The sequence below is a fragment of the Prionailurus bengalensis genome, chromosome B3 (genome assembly GCF_016509475.1).
Source record: "Prionailurus bengalensis isolate Pbe53 chromosome B3, Fcat_Pben_1.1_paternal_pri, whole genome shotgun sequence".
In the NCBI taxonomy this organism is placed as follows: domain Eukaryota; kingdom Metazoa; phylum Chordata; class Mammalia; order Carnivora; family Felidae; genus Prionailurus; species Prionailurus bengalensis.
In genome coordinates, this window is record NC_057355.1 from 84,354,724 (window position 1) to 84,364,414 (window position 9,691).

The following is a 9,691-nucleotide window of genomic DNA, read 5'->3' on the forward strand; positions in this document are numbered from 1 at the left end:
TAGCACTTCCCATTCTAACCATGAGACTCTCGCCATTTCCTAAGCAGGATTCACTCATTTCCAAATTAGTGCCTCTCTAAATGCCATTCTCTATAAACCTTCTCCCTCAGGCAATCCAGTTTATTCTCCTCCTATAAGTTAGTGGTTCTCAACTAGGGGTGATTTTGCTCCCCAGGGAAGATTTGACAATATCTGGAGACATTTTGGGTTGTCAGGACTAAGGGCTGCTACTGGCATCTAGTTGCCACTGGGTAGAGGCCAGGGATGCTAATATCCTACAGTGCACAGGACAGCCCCACACACAAAGAATCATCTGGCCCCAAAATACCAATCTACCCAGATTGAGAAATCCTGCTTTAAACTACTCTATTTCAATTAGGAAATATTCCCAAATTAACTATACCCAACTCTGATTATGCCTTTGCTCTGCATTACCTTGAGTGTATAGAGTATTCCAATGGTCAACTAATCTTTGGCAAAGCAGGAAAGAATACCCAGTAGAAAAAAGACAGTCTCTTCAACAAATGGTGTTGGGATAACTAGATGGCAACATGCAGAAGAATGAAACTGGACCACTTTCTTACACCATACATGAAAATAAATTAAAAATGGATGAAAGAGGGGCTCCTGGGTGGTTCAGTTGGTTAAGCCTCTGACTTTTGGTTTCAGCTCAGGTCATGAGCTCATGGTTCGTGAGTTCAAAGCCCTACATTGGGCTCTGTGCTGACAGTGTGGAGTCTCTTGGGATTCTGTCTCTCTCCTTCTTTCTCTGCCCCTTCCCCGCCTCTTCGTTTTCTCTCTCTCTCTCTCTCTCTCTCTCTCTCTCTTTCTTTCCCTTTACCCGCCCCCCCCCCCCACAGAATAAATAAACTTTTTAAAAATGGGTGAAAGACCTAAATGGGAGACAGGAAACCATCAAAATCCTAGAAGAGAACCCAGGCAGCAACCTCTTTGACCTCAGTCACAGCAACATTTTTCTAGATATGTCTCCTCAGGCAGGGAAATAAAAGCAAAAATAAACTATTGGGACTACACCAAAATAAAAACTTTCTGCACAGCAAAGGAAATAATCAATGAAACTAAGACAACTTACTGAATGGGAGGAGATATTTGCAAATGACATATCTGATATCCAAAATATATAAAGAACTAATACAATTCAACACACACACACAAAAAAAAAAAAAAAAAAAAAACAAATAACCAGTTAAAAATGGACAGTGGTGCCTGGGTGGCTCAGTTAGTTGAGCAGCTGACTCTTAGTTTTGGCTCAGGTCATGGTCTCGGGGTTCAAGCCCCACATCAGTCTCTGTGCTGGCAGTGTGGAGCCTGCTTAGGATTCTCTTTCTCTCTCTCTCTTTCTCTCCCTCTCTCAAAAATAAATAAATAAACTTAAAAGAAAAAAACTAAAACTAGAACTACCCTACAACCCAGCAATTGCACTACTAGGTATTTATCCAAAAGATACAGGAGTGCTGACTTAAAGGGGCACATGCACCCAATATTTATAGCAGCACTATCAACAATAGCCAAAGTATGGAAAGAGCCCAAATTTCCATCAATTTATGAATGGATAAAGAAGATGTGGTATATTTATATACAATGGAATATTACTCAGCCACCAAAAAGAATGAAATCTTGCCATTTGTAATGACAGGGGTGGAGCTAAGGTGTATTATGCTAAGCAAAATAAGTCAGAGAAAGACAAATACCATATGGTCTCACTCATATGTGGAAATTAAGAAACAAAACAAATGAACTTATGAGAAGGAGAAAAAAATAAAAAGAGAGGGAAACAAACCATAAGAGACTCTAAACAACAGAAAACAAACTGAGGGTTCATGGAGGGAGGTGGGTGGGGGATGGGCTAGATGGGTGATGGGTATTAAGGAGGGCACTTGTGATGAGCATTGAGTGTTACATGTAAGTGATGAATCACTAAATTCTACTCCTGAAACCAATATTGCACTGTATGTTAACTAACTAGAATTTAAATAAAAATTTAAAAAGAAAAAAAAAAGAACGTATAGAGTGTTCTACATTAACTTGGAAAGAGGATAAGAATCATAGAGTCTCGGGGTGCCTGGGTGGCTCCATCGGTTGAGCAGCCGACTTCGGCTCAGGTCACGATATCGTGGTCCGTGAGTTCAAGACCCGTGTCAGGCTCTGTGCTGACTGCTCAGAGCCTGGAGCCCGTTTCAGATTCTGTGTCTCCCTCTCCCTGACCCTCCCCAGTTCATGCTCTGTCTCTGTCTCAAAAATAAATAAAATGTTAAAAAAATTAAACAAACAAACAAAAAAAGAATCATAGAGTCTCAAGATCAGATAGGATCTTGATTAGATAGTCTAATCACTTCAACTTTGTTTCACAAACATGTTATACGTGAAAAACTTGTCTTTCGTCAACTAGATTATAGGAAGTTCCATTAAATCCTTTTACGTTCATGCATTCTGCAACATTTATTGAGCACCTACTCTGTGCCAAGCACGATCCTAGGCACTGGGGATACAGTGATAAGTAGACATTATTTCTACCCCTGTGGATCTTAAGTTTAGTGTGATCAACACTTTTTTTTAGTGTTTTATTTTTGAGAGAAAGAGAGAGACAGAGACAGTGCATGAGCGGGGGAGGGGCAGAGAGAGAGTGAGATACAGAATCAAGCAGGCTCCAGGCTCTGAACTGTTAGCACAGAGCCTGACGCAAGGCTCGAACTCACAAACCATGAGATCATGACCTGAGCCGAAGTCAGAGGCTTAACCAACTGAGCCACCCAGGCTCCCCTGAAATGTTTTAAAATCATGTAACTTCCACTGTAATAAGTGCTCTAACAGGAAAAACATGGTTTCCCTGATAACAGAGGCACCTAACCTGATCTGGTGCATCAGACGAATCTCTGAGGATGAGTCTTTTAAGCATATATTGGGCATTCAGTTAGTATTTGTTACATAAATAAAGGGAAAGCCTGCAGGGTAAATAGAAAGTACCCAGCTAAAGTGTGCTGAGGCAGGAGGGAGACACCAGGAGAGCTGAGTGGCCATGATGGGTTTGAGATGCCTATGAGACCCCAAGGTAGAGAAGCCATATAGGCCATTAGATGCGTGTATTGGAGCCCAGAGACCCAGGAAAGTCAAAAACGGATGGAAGAACCAATAAGAAACTGACAAGGAAAGGCCAGAGACACAGGCAGAAAACCAAGAAAGGGTGTCATAGAATAAAACTTTTCAAGAAGACAGTCAACTTGCAAGACTGACCAGGAGGCCCATCCTCTCACTCATCACGTCTCCTCAGCACTAGCAAGTGAAGAGCCTAAACTGATTATACAAGCATCCTACAGGATGAACAAACTACTATTTTCACATTTTGAATTATCATAAAATCTTTCTTTCTGATGAATTTTCTACCTTACAGTTAACCACATTGATCTGAATATCAATCAGAGTAAGATTTTGTGGGTGTTTTCATTTATGACACTCAAATTTATAACGCTCCTTTAAAAAGATAAAGTCTAGGGGTGCCTGGGTGGCTTAGTTGGTTAAGCAGCCAACTTGGGCTCAAGTCATAATCCCATGGTTCATGGGTCTGAGCCCTGCATTGGGCTCTATGCTAACAGTTCAGAGCCTGGAGCCTGCTAAGGATTCTTTGTCTCCCTCTCTCTCTGCCCTCCCCTGCTCATGCTCTGTCTCTCTCTGTCACAAAAATAAACACTAAATAAATGAATAAATAAATAAATAAATAAATAAAATAAAGTCTACCTAATTTTAGATTCCTTTTAGCTCTTACTGTCACAATGTTCTCCCAGTTTAGGGTATAAATGAGAAAGAGTCTGAGGCTAGCATCTCAGTGGCTTAATAAATAAAAGATGCATGTGGTAACATGCAGTTAGATCTTGATTATTTTTGCCAGTGAGGGGTAGGAATGCGCAAATAAAATGAATGGAATCTAAAACTCCAAGTTCAATCTTTTTTTTCCAATTAAATACTTCACATTTTAAAAATTGCTAAATAGGGGCGCCTGGGTGGCTTGGTCGGTTAAGCGTACGACTTCGGCTCAGGTCATGATCTCATGGTCCGTGAGTTCGAGCCCCACATCGGGCTCTGTGCTGACTGCTCAGAGCCTGGAGCCTGTTTCAGATTCTGTGTCTCTCTCTGTCTCTGCCCCTCCCCTGTTTATGCTCTGTCTCTCTCTGTCTCGAAAATAAATAAACATTAAAAAAAAATTGCTAAATAGCCACAAACCTTATAGTAATCTCATTCTGTTTCTGTTCACCCTGATCTGGAAGGGATGAAGCTGCTCAAAAGCCATTTAGATGGGGAAAAAATAATAAGGTGTGCAGATAACCTAGAAATTGAGAAATCAACTCCTCAATAACGTTAACTATAGCAATCTCTTACTGTATAACATGAAATCCCAAAAAAGTGGTTCTGGCTCTAATTCTTTTAGAATTGAATTCATTGAGTATTTACCCATTATAAGACATGCTAGAATTATTAGATGAGTAGACAGTGTCTTACCCCGAGGGGTCTTAGACTCCACCAGTGAGACAACAAGCTAAAAGGCTGATGGCAATAGGTCTAACAGAACCACGAGCAAAATGGTAGAATCACAGAGGAGGAAGTAAGTCATGCCAACATGAGTGGCAAACAGGAAAGTAGATCAGAGAAGACTTCATGGAAGATAATGGGAGGTAAGAGAAAAGCACTGGAGTAAAGGAAGAGCAGGAGCAGGACTCTGTGAGCATGAAGTAAAACTAGCAACTAATTTGGCTGAAACATGCAGATGCGTGAAGTAAACGGTGGAAGAGTGGTTAGGAAAATCTGTTAGTCAAAGCATGGAAGGTCTTGAAAATCTTGAGTATGGACTGCAAGTTTCACAAAAATGGGGAAGCTTTCTGAGAACTGACATGCCAAGATTGGCTCGAGTTAGAAATAAAAGTGTGGCGGGGCGCCTGGGTGGCGCAGTCGGTTAAGCGTCCGACTTCGGCCAGGTCACGATCTCACGGTCCGTGAGTTCGAGCCCCGCGTCGGGCTCTGGGCTGATGGCTCAGAGCCTGGAGCCTGTTTCTGATTCTGTGTCTCCCTCTCTCTCTGCCCCTCCCCCGTTCATGCTCTGTCTCTCTCTGTCCCAAAAATAAATAAACGTTGAAAAAAATAAAATAAAATAAAATAAAATAAGAAATAAAAGTGTGGCAACAATATAAATCATGCATTTAGGACAAGAGAGATGGAAGCAGGAAAAGCCCCATTAGGAAGTTATATGAAATCTGGTGTTCCAAGAAATACTGGTGTTCTCAAAAGAAAGGGTGGGGGTCCTTCTTGGAGAGTTATGGTGCATGTCAGCATATTAGGTGCTCTTTGTTCAACCCAGTGGGTCCCAAACTTAGTAGACCAAAGCATCTCTGTTGTTATGATGGTGGTTGTGATAGAACATCTATTAATACTGGGCAAAACACTAAGGTTACATGGGGTATAATCTGGACAATGCAATTCAGGTAGTAGACGGTGAGATTGAGAACTAGGATATTGCAATATAAGATATAGTGATCAGTCCTATATTTGCTATTTAAATCTTGAAATATCTCCAATATGATGATTTCCTTAGTTCAGTCACTTTTCTGTATATCCTGTACATAGGAAAAGCCAAAACTGAGAATTTGGGGTCACATCAGGAATTGGAAATACTGGGCTCTGTGAGAGAGGTGAGAATGAGATGAGAGGCTGGGGACAAGAGTATTGGTTGAAAGGCTGTATAAGGAGCTATTTGACATCAGGCCTCATCACCACCCTGGAAAGCCAAACGACCTTCCTCTTCCTGAAACCCTGCAGCACACAGTAAATTTACTCTCTGGAGACATTGAAGCAAAGAGGCTTTAGGCTTGTAATACTAGGTGCAGCACATAAACTGAAAACAGAGGTATTCTACTTCTGATCTTAAATAGTAGACTTTTTCTTTTTAATTATTTTAATGCTTATTTATTTTTTAGAGAGAGAAAGAGACAGAGACAGAGCATGAACTGGGGAGGGGCAGAGAGAGAGGGAGACACAGAATCCAAAGCAGGCTTCAGGCTCTGAGCTGTCAGCACAGAGCCCGACGTGAGGCTTGAACTCAGGAACCGCGAGATCATGGCCTGAGCTGAAGCTGGGCACTTGACTCACTGAGCCACCCAGGCACCCCCTAAATAGTAGACTTTTAAGTCTCTCAAGTATAGTAAAACTCACCAGTATGCACGGATCATCCAATTAGCTTAGCGCCTCATCCTTCAGTGTCATGGAAGAGTCATGGATCACTGGACCTTATGTGGGAAGCTTCCTACACAAAAGACAGACACCCAAACAAATCAACAAAAAGAAAGAACTCAAAGGATAAGAAAACTTCGAACCGTTATCTCCAGAGTCCTAAAAGAAATAACATTCATAAATCAAGAAAAGGATGTTATAAAAATAACAATCAGGAAAAAAAAGGGATCTATGTAATAAATGAATAAATAAAGCCCAAAATAAAAAACAAGATGAGTATACTAGAAGATTAAGTTGAGAAAATCTCCCAGAAAAAACAAAATGACAAAGAGATAGACGATACCTGTCCTAGCTGGAATAAAGACAAACAGATGAACAAGTTTATATCCATTAGTTGTCTTTTTTTTAAGTTTATTTATTTTATTTATTTTGAGAGAGAGAGAGAAAACACAGTAGGGTAGGGGCAGAGAGAGAATTCCAAGCAGGTTCCATGCTGTCAGCGCAGAGCCTGATGAGGGGTTCGAACTCACAAACCATGAGATCATGACCTGAGCCGATATGAAGAGTCAGACGTTTAACCAAGTGAGCCACCAGGTGCCCTTATCCGTTCATTTTCTTTTTTTTTTTTTTTAATTTTTTTTTCAACGTTTATTTATTTTTGGGACAGAGAGAGACAGAGCATGAACGGGGGAGGGGCAGAAAGAGAGGGACACACAGAATCGGAAACAGGCTCCAGGCTCTGAGCCATCAGCCCAGAGCCTGACGCGGGGCTCGAACTCCCGGACCGCGAGATCGTGACCTGGCTGAAGTCGGACGCTTAACCGACTGCGCCACCCAGGCACCCCTATCCGTTCATTTTCTTAAGAAAACCTAAGAAAATAAGAATAAGGCCAGAAGGTCCTACATCTGACAAGAGATCTTAAAAGAGAACAGAGCCTAGTCTGAAGGAAATTACAAAGAAATAAAGAAAACACTTCTACAACTGAAGATCCAGATTGAATGGATCATCTGAGTGACACATACTATGAGGCAAACAAACAAACAAACAAACAAAACTCAGCTAAGGACACATCACTGACATTTCAGAACATCATGGAAAAAAGAGAAGAGAGGTGGAATGAAATATAGGCCCTATCCTGGGTTAAGTATCCCCAGAAGCACATCTCCAATCTGAGTACAAACAGTTTATTTGGAGGATGATCACAAAGAAACCTTAGTAGAGAAGTAGTGAGACAGAGAAAAGAAGCTTTAATGTGGACAACTAAGGCTCAGTCCCACAAAACATCTTTTGGACACAGGGTAGAACACAGTTCAGAGCTGTCCCACCCAAAGGGCAGTACCCCCCACCTCCTTTAATCATTGGTTGAGGGCACTAAAACTGCCCAGCACTTTATCATGCAGAGGGCATGGCCTTTGCAGGCTTCTTGGGGCTAGAGAAAGCCCCCGGGCAAAGCTTCCTGGGCATGTACAGTAGGAAGCATGTAGCACACAGGAAAAGAGGATGGGGAAGGGGTTACAAATGGGCAGAAACAGTACTTGCTTCTGTCATGTGCAAAGAAAAGAAATCAAAATGACATCTGAATTCTGATAGCAACCCCAGATGTTAGAATACAGACAACAATGTCTTTAAAATTCTTAGTGCAATTACTTCTCATCAAGGTTCTTAACTGGCCAAACTTTCAATTAAATTTGACAAAAGAATACAGTACGTTTTTACATATTAGATCCCATATACCCTTTCTCAGGTATTGAAGGATATGCTCTGGCAAAAAATGAAGGATTAAGCCAAAAATGAGTAAGACATAGAATCCCAGAGGCAAGATTCAACAAAGGTGAGAAATAAAGAGAATTCCCCATATTATGGCAAAAGGGAAGTCCCAGAATGCTAAGTGTAAGGCAGAGCTACTGAGGGTTGAGTAAGATCAAGGATTTCAGGAGGGTGGTTTCTAGGAAAACATGGAAGGGACAGATTAACTGACAGGTTTGACCACATGGAATGATTCATCGAAAAGCAGTTACAGACGTGGGAAGACGTGCTTAGATGTTCAAGAAAATTAAGCAAATAAAGTAAAGGCAATTTTTAACTCCAGGAAAAAACAAAATGTAGAAAAAAGGAAGTGTAACCATCTTACACAGCTTAGTTCAGCCATAATAGTGCTATCACTTAATACTGATTTTAAAAAGAAAGCCTGTGCAGGGGCGCCTGGGTGGCTCAGTCAGTTGAGCATCCGACTTCGGCTCAGATCATGATCTCACAGTTTGTGGGTTCAAGGCCCGTGTCAGGCTCTGTGCTGACAGCTCAGACCCTGGAGACTGCTTTGGATTCTGTCTCTCCCTCTCTCTCTGACCCTCCTCCCACTCACACTCTGTCTCTGTCTCTCAAAAATAAATAAACATTAAAAATTAAAAAAAAAAAAAACCCTGTGCTATATTCATACTGAGAGGAGACTCAGGGTATGAGAGAGCTCTAGGTCTTTGTTGACCAAATAGAAAGTAAACACTATCATCTAAAGTTGATGAATCAAGAATCCATGGTATAAGCATATTATTTAGATAGGAGAAGTAAATACCAGAAAAAATAACTAAATTGGAAGGATATGCCTCTGGGTAGCAGCATTGTAGCTAGAGGTGGGAAACACTGGTTTGTGTGTATGTTAATACTATTCTTAAACCAATTTATATATTAACTTGATAAAAACTTAAATTCTAAAAATTCCAAAAAATTTTTTAAATTCTAAGATTTGCAATGATAAAGGGCAAAATTTTATATATTATCTAAGAACAAAGATCATTCTTTTACTCAAGACACATTGGCAAAGGACACTTTTTGTGCAAGTCCAGATCATCTGTATAAATCTCTCTTGAGATCTCCAGGCAAAAGCTAATAAAGGCACAAGGTATATTTTGACAGACTCTAATCCTCCCTATGAATTATTTATCATGTCGTTATGTAACAGAAAACTGCCTTGGCAATGAGTGTATTATAGTTATATTGTGGATGCACATGGTTAATAAGCAGAGACCACTACATTTGATTTGATAAAATATTTCTGAACCAAAAGTTTAACACTTAAAAGCTGAAGTTCCTTTATAAAGCTGCTTACTACATTAAAAAGAGAAAGAAGATCACTCTGGTCCTAGTACCTAGAGTCCTGCAAAAGCTGGCATTTCTGCATGTGCATAAGAACCCTGTGTTAAGCACACCCTATCTGGCAATTTAAAAATCCAAGAAGAGGGCTCCTGGGTGCCTCAGTGGGTTAAATGTCTGACTCTTGGTTTCATCTCAGGTCGTGTTCTCATGGTTCCTGGGATCAAGCCCCACATCAGGCTCTATGCTGACAGCACAAAGCCTGCTTGGGATTCTCTCTCTCCCTCTCTCTCTGTCCCTCCCCCACTCATGTGGTCTCACTCACTCTCTCTCAAAATAAAAAAAAATTTATAGGAAAAAAAAAAAAAG